Consider the following 13,224-nt stretch of genomic DNA (forward strand, 5'->3'; position numbering starts at 1 on the left):
AAAAATGGCATAATATAGACTATGATACATGAAACCAATTCTTGTATGATTTCTGTTCTCTTTCTGTTCTCAGGGAGTGTCCTCCATCAAGGCAGGGCCACTTCTTCTAATTCAGAGGCGTTTTTGCCTTTTCTTTCCTCTGAGGCTGAGAGAGTGTGACTTGCACAAAGTGGGTGTCCAGGGCCGAGAGGAGATTCAAACCCAGGATCCCAGTCTAACACTCAAAAAAGACACTCTAGTAAACAACCAGATGTGGCTTGTAATAGGTGTGTTGAGAAGAAGATGGTGAAAGAAGGGCTTTTACCAAGAGACTTGTAAATCAAAACAGGGAGTATTCCTTCATCAAGGCATACACCTGATGACCATTACCATGGAAATATACATTTAAGATCTTGGGTAAAACAGTCTACTTTAGCCACCCTTATCTCTGATTTCCTTCTACTGAGGCCTGAGAGTCGCAAGTCCCATTGAACTCAGTGGGGCTTATTTCTGGGTAAAGCCCTGTTAAGGTGAAACCACTGCTTCTTCTGAGCAGCAAGCATATGGCAGCTGTATGAAAAGCTGTGCAAATCTCAAGTATGCTGTGCCCTGGTAAACTACCTTCCATAGACTGAGAGGGATGGATGAAGAGTCCCTCCTCTGAAAGAGAAAGACCCTGTATAGGCCACTCACTATTTATATCTTTCTCTTTTATTTTTTATTGTGTACAGGCTGTTTGGGTTTTTCCTCCCAAGATAGACCAGGCCAAGAAGAGGCTATTTCCAGCTGTCACACTGCAAAGTTTAATTCCAAGAAAAGCAAAATCCCTTCTCGCACCCACCCTTCTTAATCTTTCCCAGCCCAGAAACATGTGTGTGTGTGTGTTTATGTATATACAGTGTGCTCTTGTTATCAGGTATGGTTTGGTTCCCTCCATCCACCTCCAAAATCCATGGATACTCAAGTCCCATTAAATACAAAGGTATAGTAAAATGTGTCCCCTATAGAAAATGGCAGAATGAAGGTTTGCTTTTGGGAATGTGTATCTCTTTTGAACTATTTTCAATCTGTGGATGCTTGAATCTGTAGATAAAAAAAATCCATGGCTATAGAGGGCTGACTCTGTGTGTGTGTGTGTGTGTGTGTGTGTGTGTAATATTATATACACACACCCTCCATATCCATGGATTTTTTTTATCCATGGATTCAAGCATCCATGGCTTGGCAACATTTCAAAATATTTGAAACCACTCCATATGTGTGTGTGTGTGTGTGTGTGTATTATAGCTATCACTATGTAAAGGTTGTGCATATATATATTACACATACATATATGTGTGTGTGCGTGTGTGTGTATATATATATATATATATATATATATGCGTGAATTTTACATAGTGATAGCTGTAACATATATGTATATATAGTCAATCCTCCATATTATCCATGGATTCAAGCATCCATGGCCTGACAATACTTCAAAATATTATATGCAAGAGCTTTACAGAGTGATAGCTGCAATATATATATATATATATATATATATATATATTAGTCAGCCCTCCATATCCACTGGGTTTTTCAAAATATTTGAAACCACTACGTCTGTCTGTCTGTGTCTCTCCATCTGCATATATATATGTGTGTGAGCAAACTTTCCAAAGTGACAGCTGCTATATATATATATATGCGCATACACACACATATACACATAGCTCTCTTTTTGCAAAGGGCTGCTGGAGCTTTAAGAGCCGCCTCTTTCTCCCCCTCCTCCTCCTCACAATGGTCTCAACCGAGCTCTGCTTCCCAAAGCAAAAAATATATTGTAATATGCCATTTTCCCTCCCCTCCTGGAGGTTGCCAGGTTTGGGCAGCAGCCGAGGAAGTGAAGGGAGAAGATGCTGAGGGTCCCCCGGGGCAGGACTGTGGGGCTTGGCTGGCTTTGGGGGGGCTGCTGCTGCTGCTGCTTTGGGGGGCTTCTCCTCCAGCAGTGAGGCAGTTGTGGATGTGTGTGAGTGTGAGAGAGAGTGTGTGAGTGTGAGGGAGCCAAGAAGCCCTCCATCCATCTCTCCATCCTTCCCTCCATCCCTTGGAAGGGAAAAGAGGGCTTGAGAGACTGCGGTTGGCACTTGTTCCTTGAAGACTGGGGAAGAAGAAGAAGAAGAAGACCAAGCCTTAGGTATCATTTTCTTTGCAACCACCACCATTTTCTAGCCTGGAGGTTTTGCCTTCTTGGGAAGTCAACTTGTCCCTGAGGCAATTTTGGAGGTGCCTCTGAGGAGGAGAAGGACCTGAGAGAAAGGGGCGCCAGATGGGGCTGGGAAAGCCTTTCCTTCTTCAACCCCTGGAAGTCTCGGAATAGAGACAGGCTTCTTGTTCTTAAAAATAAGAACAGTTCTAATAGAGGGCTTCTCACAGCCCAGAGAGAAAGAGGGAGGGAAGAGGGAGGGAAGGGGTTAACTAGGAGGGGGAACAGAAGAGGCATGCGGTGCCAAGGCAGACAATGGCACGGATTTTCCTCCTGTTGGCATTGCTCTTGGCGGGTGAAGTGAGGTGGAGCTGAGAGCGAAGGAAGAGGAGGAGGGGAGGAAAGGTGGAAAGGGGAAGGAGGGAAAGGAGGAAACCGCAGGAAAGGTGGAAAAGGAGAGGAGGGAGGGAGGAAAAGGGTGACTGGCAGGCTGCGTCCACACGTGAGGGATAACCCGGGTTGGCACCGCTTTTAACTGCCCTGGCTCCATGCTATGGCATTCTGGGAATGGGCGTTTGTTGGAGCACGACTTTAAAGGCTGACACCACTTTGAATGATATAGCTCCATTTTTTAAAAAAAATTTTGGAATCCTGGGATTTGCAGTTTTGACAAGGTCCTTAGCCTTCCCTGCCAAAGTGTGGGTGTGCCTCCCAAAACTACAAATCCCTGGATTCCGTAGGATGGAGCCATGGCAGTTAAAGCGGTGTCAAAACTGCATTGTTTCCACTCTGTGTGTGTGTGTGTGTGTGCCACGTAGTCACCATTTTCTCTCTCTCTCTCTCTTTGTGTAGACATACATATACACACACAGAGTATATATGTTAGGGGAAAAATCTCCTCTGAAAGCAGGAGGCTGAAGGTGAAGTGCCTCTGCCTGAGCAGGAGCCCTTTTGTTGAGCTGCCAGGGCTGGTCTTCTTGGCCAGGTGCTCCCCATCTTCTGGCTTTGCAGCAAGAGAAAGCCCATTCAGGAGCAGCCAGGGAACAAACTTAAGCGACCTGTGGAGCAGAATTAACGTGGCTCATCTGGTTTCAGGGCTTTTCATTTTCATTTTTACCTGAAGCGTTTGGGAGCAGAAGGCAGTGGGTGGGGTCAGAGGGAAAAGGAGAACTTGCCTTGCCTTGCTGCTGATCAAAGTTGTGGGTTTGTTCTTCCTCCTCTGGCTGGAATGCTTTTGAGCAGCCCTGCCCAACCTGGCAGTAGGAAGGGGCCAAATAAAACAGGTTAACTTCTTTGGGCAGCATATAGGTTTTAAATCAATATTAATTAATTAATTAATTAAAATATTGATATTATTAATTAATAATTATTCATTTTAATTCCACCCTCCTCTTCTGCCTGGGCCTTTCCTCAAGAGAAAGCCAAGCAGCAGGGGGAGCCTTGTAGGGCAAATATTTGCCCATCCTCCTCCTCTGCTGCCTGGCCCTCCTCAGAAGAAGGCTGAGCAGCAGAGGAGCCTTGAGGTTATTCCACATCCTTTGGCAGGCTGCATCTGGCCCTCGGGCCTTATGTTGTGCAGGGCTGCTTTAGAGCAAAGGTGGAACATCTATAGCCCTCCAGTTGTAGGACAGTAGGCCTCATGACTCTCAGCCACTGAACTCCTTGGCTGGGGGGGCTGATGGGAGTTGGAGTCTAACAACATCTGAAGGGCCACAGGCCCCACCTCAATTTAGGATAAAAGGTCAACTTAAAAGAAAACGTTGTCTTCTGCGCATCTGAAATAACAAAAAAAATCCAGTCTATAATGATTTCTAGTCTGGAATGGATGTGTGTACGATGTAATTATATCTTTATTTCACTAACTACTGTATATACTCGACTATAACTCAACCTCATAGATAAGTCAATGGCAGGTTTTGGGGCCAAAATTATGGATTTTGGTATGTACTGTGGATAAGTCAAGGGTAAAACCTAGGGACCTGTAATAAAGGATCTAAAGTGGATGAAGCAAAGGAAAACAATCCCGAAGAACTTACAAAATTCCAGCATACTAATATGCTCATACTAAAGGCTGGATGGATGAGAGACTAGAAGGGGGTCGTTGCTTCCAGGGCAGATTAAACTCTTGCTTTTCACCATATATATATGAGTTAAAATATAGTACTTAACATTGACCCATGGATAAGTCAACCCAGGTTTTTCGGGTCAATTTTTTAACCTAAATTTCTAGACTTATACATGAGTATATACAGTATAAGACATGAGAGTTGCTTTAATTCCAGATCATTTAGGCATATGGAATTCTATACTGGGGTTATAGGCCATAATGATAATTTTAGTACTTGTATTGTAGGATTACCAATGACATGAGTTGCACACCATGCTAAAAGTTTACATTAATGTTCTAAAAAAAATTGTTTTGATAAGGAAGTAAAATTTGTTTAGTAAAATCACTTTTATATCAAAGACGGTTATCCTAAATTGCACTTTTATGTAATGGATAGCAGGAGACCATATTCTGAAAAGGGGGTCATAGCTCTTTAATACAATGCACATGTGGTCTACAGAATATCGCAGGTGCAATTTCTGGAATTTCTAGTCAAAAAGAATTAAATGCTGCTTCTCTGACAACAGAATGTGAAAAGTTATTTTTAAATGGAGTTGTTGCTGTTATTGCTTTTTTCTCATTTGTTACATATTTGTTCTATGTCTTGCAAAACAAATACAAAAAAGTAAGCAAATGGTCCAAAACAGGAAAAAAAAAATTTCCACCTCAAAATGCTGTCCAAAGCAATTTGCCCTGCCAAGGTATGGAGATAAAATAATGAGTGAATATTACTCATTTATGGAAGACCTTAGTGCTACTAGTTATTTTACTTCACAAAGAAATAGGTTTATGGGTGTTTTATCCTCCAAAGTAACATGCTTACAGAGAATGTTGTTACTTGCAACATATTACTTCCAAGCTTTGTTTGAATAACCCAGCTTCTTGAGGCCCTGAATTGAGTATCAACTGGAGTTTATTTGGTTGGACTGTAAGGACCACTAGTGTAGAAAATTTGAAATATTTCCCAGGAAAATGGGACCCACAACCAAAGACTGCAGTGGGGTGCATTATTATTTTGGATTTCAGCCTGCCAACCATGCCTATTTCTAGGATACTCCTCTCCATTTCTCTCCCTTCTTGTTTTTTTAATTCTGAATTTCAACAAGCATTCCATGTTCTGTGTCCACTAAGCAGACTCAGTCCTCAGATGTTTTTGGCATTGTTCTCCCTCCATCCCAGCCGTGTGTTTGATCAACCCTGCTGATATTTCCATCTTGTGCATGGGCAGAGCTATATTGGCTACAATACGAAATAGCAATAATCAGTTATTAAAGTTTGGTGTTAGTATAGATATTATAGCCACTGATTTAGTCCAACACAAAGTTCACTAATGTCAAGATATTAATGTTTGAATTTTGTTGTTGTTTTGTACCTTCAAGTCATTTTCAACTTATGGTGACCCTAAAACAAACCTATTATGGGGTTTTCTCGTGCTGAGAATGGTCACACAATGGGTTTCCATAGCCTAGTGGGGAATCAAATCCTGGTCTCCAGAGTCAAAGTCCAGTGCTCACCATGCTGGCTTTGGTTTTTTGGATCCTGCTATTTATAGTAGAATCATAGAACCAAAGAGTTGGAAGAGACCACAAAGTCCATCCTGTTCAACTCCCTGCCATGTAGAAACCCACAATCAAAGCATCCCTGGTGGCCATCCAGTCTATGTTTAAAGACCTCTAAAGAAGGAGAGTCCACCATACTCTAAGGGACTGGGTTCCACTGTTGAACAGCTCTTACTGTCAAGATCTTCCTCCTCATGTTTAGGTGGAATCTTTTTTCCTGTAGCTTGCATCCATTGTTCCAGGTCCTATTCTCTGGAGCAGCAGAAAATAAACTTGCACCATCCTCAATATGACACCCCTTTGGATACTTATAAAGGGCTATCATATCACATCTTAGTAATGTCAATACCTCCAGAAATGGCACAGCTGATATATGCAGACCAGAAGAAACTGGGAGGAGGATGGTCATTTTGAAATTTTTATCTTAAAATCTTGCACTGTAAATGCAATCCAGCCAAATTGAATCTCAAAATCCAAATTTTATGCTTGACTCAAGATCACTGAACTTGCACCCCAAAACATGACCTCTGTGGCTTCCAAAGGCTAAACTTTGTGCTTGAGACATTAGTTCCATGAGATTTGCAGTCAATGGCCTGTTACAGACAGCCAAAATAAAGCTGCTTCGAGTCACAGTGGAGGTATGGTGTTTCAATGATGCATGTGTCCTAAGAGTCCAGAAGTCGCACCAAAGCCATGCTCCAGACTGGAACGTGGCTTTGGTGTGGCTTCTGGACTCTTAGGATGCATGCATCATTGAAACACCTTACCTCCAAAGTGACTCGAAGCAGCTTTATTTTGGCTGTCTGTAACAGGCCAATGAGAACTAATTGGAGTAGAATAGATGCTCATATTACAGTCCTGAATTCTTATGATTAGTTCATTTGTGAGCTACTGCAAATGCTCAACTTCTATGTCATATCACACTCAGTTTCTTAGTGACTTATTTTTATATTTTAATTTCATTTGCCAGTACCAAAAGGAAGAAAGCAAATGGCCACAGAAAATTAAAATGCCACTTTATTTTTCCCATTATTAAGATCCAAGCAGCACCATTAAAATGATTTTTATAGCAAATAAATCCAGAGTTTTTTACTTCATTATTTCTGCTCATTTAAAGTCTATCAGAAAGTAGAGATCCGGCACTTGGTAGCCTTCTGTTCTTTGATACATATTTCATTAGTTACCTGATCAGAAGTTTTTAATAAGCCAATGCTCAGTAGTTAACAAAAGTAGTTTTTTTTTTTAAAGCTGTTTGGCTGAGGAAAAGTGATTATAGTGTATATCATTGAACAGATACACTTTTCTCTTTCCTATACTTCTAAAATTTTGATTCTTTCACTGTAAAACATTTTCTTGTGTGAAGATCCTACTAAGAGTATATACTTCTCCCCCACAAATATGTTCACTATAAAATATTTTCTTGTGTGAAGATCCTAATAAGTACATACAGTATATTTCTCCTCCACAAAGATATCAACTCTAATGAAATGATCTGCTTTATTTAGATTTTTTTAAATAGTTAAGGCATGACTAAATCAAATCAAAGGGGTATTTTAAAACCATACTCCATTTACTATTGAAATATATAGCAGCATTGACATTCATTTTACAGGAGTGTAATTGTTTTTTTAAAGGCTTCTTGAAGATTCACATAAGGTGTTTAAATGTGATTTTTATGAGAAAAATTTTAAAAACTCAGATGATGTGTTATGGGGCCATAGAAGCCAAAAGTGACTGAGAAACAGATTGTTGTGCACATGATCAGGAGCACTTCAGGGTTTTAAGAAGTTACAAAAAAATCTTTGTGGAGTAAACTAAGGCCTGTTACAGACAGCCAAAATAAAGCTGCTTCGAGTCACAGTGGAGGTATGGTGTTTTAATGATGCATGCGTCCTAAGAGTCCAGAAGCCACACCAAAGCCACGCTCCAGTCCTTAGGGCTGGAGTGTGGCTTTGGTGCGACTTCTGGACTCTTAGGATGCATGCATCATTGAAACACCATATCTCTACTGTGACTCGAAGCAGCTTTATTTTGGCTGTCTGTAACAGGCCAATGAATATAAAATTCTTCCCAAATAGCTAAATGAGGACTGAACATGTCCATTGGTTGCAGGACTGATCCAAAACACCTCACTCCCCAAATTGGAATAATAAATGGCACCCCCAATCAAGACACATAGTAGACAAAGCCACCCAAATTAATTTTGTGCATGAGGTAGACAAATCACTTAACCCACAAATTAAATCACTAACAGCTTTTATGACACCCATCATTTGTCTCCCCAACCCCAAGGTAGCTGACTCAATCTGCCTAATGGTAGGACTGGTTCTGGGCATGAGAAGTTATGACATATCCTGAAGAAAGGCATGGCTGGGTGGAATGCTTAACTGGGGCACTCCATACTCTCAAATGTTTTTGTTGTATGTATGTGCCTTCACCGCCTATCAAGTTATGGTGACCTCATGAATTTCATAGGGTTTTCAAAGGCAAGGAGTATTCAGAGGTATTCCCTGTTCCTTCCTCTAAAATATCTCCTAGAACACCTGGTATTCATTGGCAGGCTCCCATCCAAGTATTAACGAAGGTTGATCTTGCTTAGCTTCCAAGATTATGGTGTGTTTAAAAAAAAGCAGGGCCTTGGCACTAAGAATATTTTAGGGGACATTAAGAGGCCCCTGGGGCCACAACTGGCTACATTTCCCCACTCCTGATCTACAGTTAAGAATGTTTGGGGGATATTTTAAAAAATGAATGCAAAGGCATGTAGTGCCAGGAAGATTCCAAATATTAAGGAAATGGTTGACAGTCATGCAGATTTGATACATTTTATTTTAGTTTTATTAAAAATCCAGAACCTAAAGTTATTTCATATGATTGCATTATGTGCCATTTTTATAGAGATATGTAGCATTCTTTGTGAAATGTTTCTATTCTGATAGTCTGATGACTACAGTGAGAATTTGGGGCCCTTCCAGGATGTGGATCTTATCAGGTGCCTAAAGCCCCAATGAAGACAGCGTTGAAGAATGTGTGATCCTCTGGATATTTTTGTATTGTGAATCCCATTGGCACACATCAGCATTGTCAATAATGAGGGATGATGGGAACTGCATTCCAGCAAAATCTGGAAGACCACATCTCTGGATTAAGGTCTCAATTCAACATGGGACACACCTATCAATATGTGTTCTGTGAAATGTTTTACAACTGTTCCGGGTGTGCTGGCCATTTACATGCAAGGCTGACCTACAAGCACCACATCAATTTGGGTGACAGATGGCTGGCCAAGGTAGTTGTGTCTGTACCACTTACACATGGAATTGCACCATTGAAATCAGGCCTAATGCTGAAGTTCCTGTTGAATAACATCAGGGGAGCTTTGCCTTGATGTTGGGTCCTTTGGGACCTCTGCTCTCTGGTACTATGACACTTAATTCTGTTTGCATTGACAGAGTGGCATGCTTTCAGAATAAAGTAATTATTTGGTTCTTGCCAGACTGGAACCATATCAAAAGTCTTCAAAGCCATGCAGATGAAAAAATGAGAAAAAAGATGATGTTCAATGTGATGAGGCATACTCCCTTCCTGTATGATATGGCTGTTAGCCACTGTCTCCTATCCTCCTCTAATTATGTATGTGTGTATCTATAAACGCTTGGGAGAGAGAGATCAAAACATTTCACTGTCATGTTTCAATTTGGCTGTTGTGTGCCTTCAAGTCATTTCCTAGTATGGGGTTTTCTTGGAAAATTTCTTCAGAGAGAGTGTGCCATTGCCATCCTCTAAGGCTGAGAGAGTGTGAGTTGCTTAGTAGCCAAAGCAGAGATGCAAACCTTGTTCTCCAGAGTCATCGTCCAATACTCAAATCCCTACACCACACTGGCTCTCCATGTCTTAAACCTCTGGTGTGGGAAATTGAAAAATAACTACTACTAGCTTTCTTCTTGATTACATGCCTTGAGCATTATATATTCTTGCCAGGATGATTGTTGCTGCTTCCCTGTTAGTTGTGGCACATGCAAATTAAAAGTGGGAGCTTGAAAAGTAATTTTATAATGTCAGTGCCATCAAACTATGTAGTTACTATTACAGTTACTTTTTAAAAGTAATTCTACCCTTTTCCCTTCTCTGTAAGTAACTAAATTGGTTACATTTTAGATTTCACAGTAGCAACACTGCTAACACCTTGCCATTCTTCCCTCAAACCAATTACCAGTGAAGGTTCTAGAAGTTCATTCTATGACTGCAGTCTATGGGCAGATCTTTGGGCAGTTCAGAGTTGTAGGCTGGAAACATGTGGAGGGGAATTGCCCATTTATTATCTATCTGTTGTAGCTCAGTGTCAAGGAATTATGAAGTAGGAAAATTTGCTCAATCAGTTCTTGTGCCCACCTCCCAGTTCCTGTCTGTATAAAAGTTATCCCATGCAAATGTATAACTGGCAGGTGGGGTCATTTTAAATAGCATAACTATAGGTTCTACACAGAGAGAGAGTTTTAATATTAAACTTTTATGTTGCTGTTTTACTGAAAATTGAACTCAAAGTGTTATCTCTGAGATAACAGTGAGATAAGGAAAGTGCAATCCAGCTTGATATTTAAAAGCCACCATGAAATATAAATAAATGTTGAACAAACTGACATATTTCATTTAAGTGCTGGATATTTCCCTACCTCTGAGTTTTGTATTGAAAAGGTTTGTGATATTAGGGTAGAGTGGACAACTTGCAGCCTTCCAGATGTTCTTGGACTGCAACTCCCATCACCACTTGCCAGTATAGTCTATAATGACTATACTGGCAACATTCTTAACAAGCTGATAGGGGATGTTCTATACAGTTGATGTGCTAGAGAATTCTCTTCAGGGGCTGAAATACTCATTCATGGAAAAATCAAAGATCCATTAAACTTTCATATCCCAGAGACTAGTCCCTTTTTTCTGGTGTCTGCTATGCATGTAGAACTGTTGCCCAATTTGAGAAAAGCCAAGTAAAGGTAATGAGAGCTCACTCTAGAGGAGATACATGCCTATAATTCCAGAATAGTTTTTCTGTTATGAAATCATTTCTATCATTTTCTCATCATTGAAATGGACATATTGTAGTGGTCAACAGTTACAAATAGCATCAGTAGATTGCAGGAGATGCTCTTCCATTATCCTTGGGCCATTGAAGTTCAATACTCAATAAAGTGCTCTTTCATTGCAGCAGCTTCTAAGGCAGTGGTGGGAATCAAGCTTCAGCTTTCCAGATATTGCTGAACTGTAAATCTCAGCTTTCCTCACTATTAGTTTTATTGGGTAAGGATGCTAAGGGCTGCAGTGCAAGAGTGTCTGGAAGCCTGTATGATTCTCTTCCCTGATTTAGGGTGTATTCTCAGTAGAAGTTTCAGGGCAACAATCTGTATTAAGTGTTAACTTAAGAGCCTCAAGAGTATATGTGGACACACACTTCAAGTGGTGTCTAAATTTGTATACAGGGGTCATGACATGTACTATGGCACCCTCCCCCCCCAAAAAAAAGCACCACCAACAACCATATGCTGATATTGCTTTGCTGCATGTTTCCTGCTTTTCATCTATGAAATATTGGAGGGTATGTGAGCAGCATAAAAGTGTGTGTGCAGCCAGAGATGTTATGAACAAGGAAAAAGCTTTGTGTGAAAAGCTGCTTACCTGTTCAGCTTATTTTATTAAGCACTCTTTCATGGAAGAGCTAAGATTTTTGCACTTAGGATATGGTTGTACTCTTTTTTTTTAGATGCACAGATCTAGGCTACAAAGTTACACAGATACGTCTGGGAGCAAATTTTCCCTTGATTTTAGCAATTGCCCATACCATCAGGAAGGTAATATTATCTGCCTATTCATATAAAGAACTGACAGAGAACTGTTTCTTGTTTGGAGTGTAACTCCCAGAATCCTTCTGCTATCTCTAAACTGCATGCAATCAATTGTACAGAAATGCAGTTCAGTCTATGTGGATTAAGTCTGTTAGGCTGGGGGGGGGGGGAGACTCCTCAGGGTGTGCATGCACAATTATTCATAGGATACGGAAGTAAACCTCATACCATATTTATAGACCACTTTTAATACTCATAGCCGTCAGTGTTTGAGAAAACAAATTAAGAAACCAGACCAAAATGAGCAATATAAAATACTGCAAACCCCTCCAGAAGCTGGTAAAACACAGGAAGAAGCAGAGCATTCTGAACAATGAGAGAGAACAGCAAAATTAGTGTCCAGCCCCAGTGAGATCAAATGACAACATGATAAGTTTGAAATATGTGTGTTGGGGGCAAGAGATGAAGGGACAGACACAAACTGGGTGCAGTCAAAGAACAAAACCTATCCTGAGCTCCTATAAGCTGCCCTTCACCTGGAAGACAGTCAGTTTATCTCAGTAAGCATGCAGGTTTCTGTATAAAATGGCAGTCCTTAAGGTACCCCAGGAACTAACTGAACAGCACATTAAGAGCCAAGTTCAGCTCCTAGAGCCAGTCTACTGAGACAGTTGCTGAAAAAGAAGTCAAAAATTTGTATCTCATTCACTTGATGGGTCTACACTAGTAGATCCAAGTAACTGGTTTTAGCCTAATTATATAGCCCTTTCCCACCACTTTGTTTTGATGATAGCTGTAACCCACATATTCTTAAGGTTGTAACAGAAGAGGGAAATATCAGTGGTGTTTCAAACATAAATATATTTGCTTCCATTGGGTATGTTAGTGTGCATCCAAAGGTCTCATTTTGTTCCTGCAAATGACATTGTACTTGTGGATACCTGGTCCTGGATTATGCACAAGGGAGGATCCGACATATTTTCTGGTTGTGCAAGTTGTTGCACAAGCGGTATGATGCCTAAGAATCACAAGAAAGAAACTGTGACTGCTCACCAGTTGGAAAATCAACAGTATCTTTGTAGCATACTGGATTTAAGCCAAAGTTAATAGACATCTACAATTCTGGATGACACACCTTTACAGTAGAGTAATGGAGTACTATGCTTCCTTTTGGTTGTCTTTATTTTGAGGTTCAGAGAGTCTAGGTAAGAATATGATTATCCAAAACATTCTAGTTAATAGTATTAACAAGGACACAGTGATTCTATTCATTTTCATTTCCCCAATGATATTGTAATGTTAATCTTTTTAACTAGCATAGAATTTCTAAGATATTGACCGTAAATGTTTATAGAGAAATATCCAGCAGTATATTAGATTTGTAAAATTACCTTATGTTGCATTGCACTAGGCGTTTTAAAAAAGGTTATCATAACTGTGACATTAATTGCTTTTCCAAAAGTCACCCTTAGGGTAGGCTATAACAATCTTTGAACCAATTAGCTTTGTGGAAATGTGTTTCTGTCTGCCTTGTAACCTATTTTGAAGCAG

General features: G+C 40.4%; 1 protein-coding gene across 3 annotated transcripts in view; it reads left to right on the forward strand.

The window, feature by feature from the left end:
- The first annotated feature begins 1,944 nt into the window (after nucleotides 1-1,944).
- LOC149312139 (liprin-alpha-2) overlaps nucleotides 1,945-13,224 on the forward strand; it is a 318,268-nt gene continuing 306,988 nt past the window's right edge. For all 3 annotated transcript variants that reach the window (XM_089524024.1, XM_089524025.1, XM_089524026.1), the window contains exon 1: nucleotides 1,945-2,158. The gene's annotated coding sequence lies outside the window, so the exon portion shown is untranslated. The remainder of the gene's footprint in view (nucleotides 2,159-13,224) is intronic.

This window comes from Sceloporus occidentalis, unplaced genomic scaffold (genome assembly GCF_023333645.1).
Source record: "Sceloporus occidentalis isolate IW3139 unplaced genomic scaffold, rSceOcc1.0.p SCAF_5, whole genome shotgun sequence".
NCBI classification, from domain to species: Eukaryota; Metazoa; Chordata; class Lepidosauria; order Squamata; family Phrynosomatidae; genus Sceloporus; species Sceloporus occidentalis.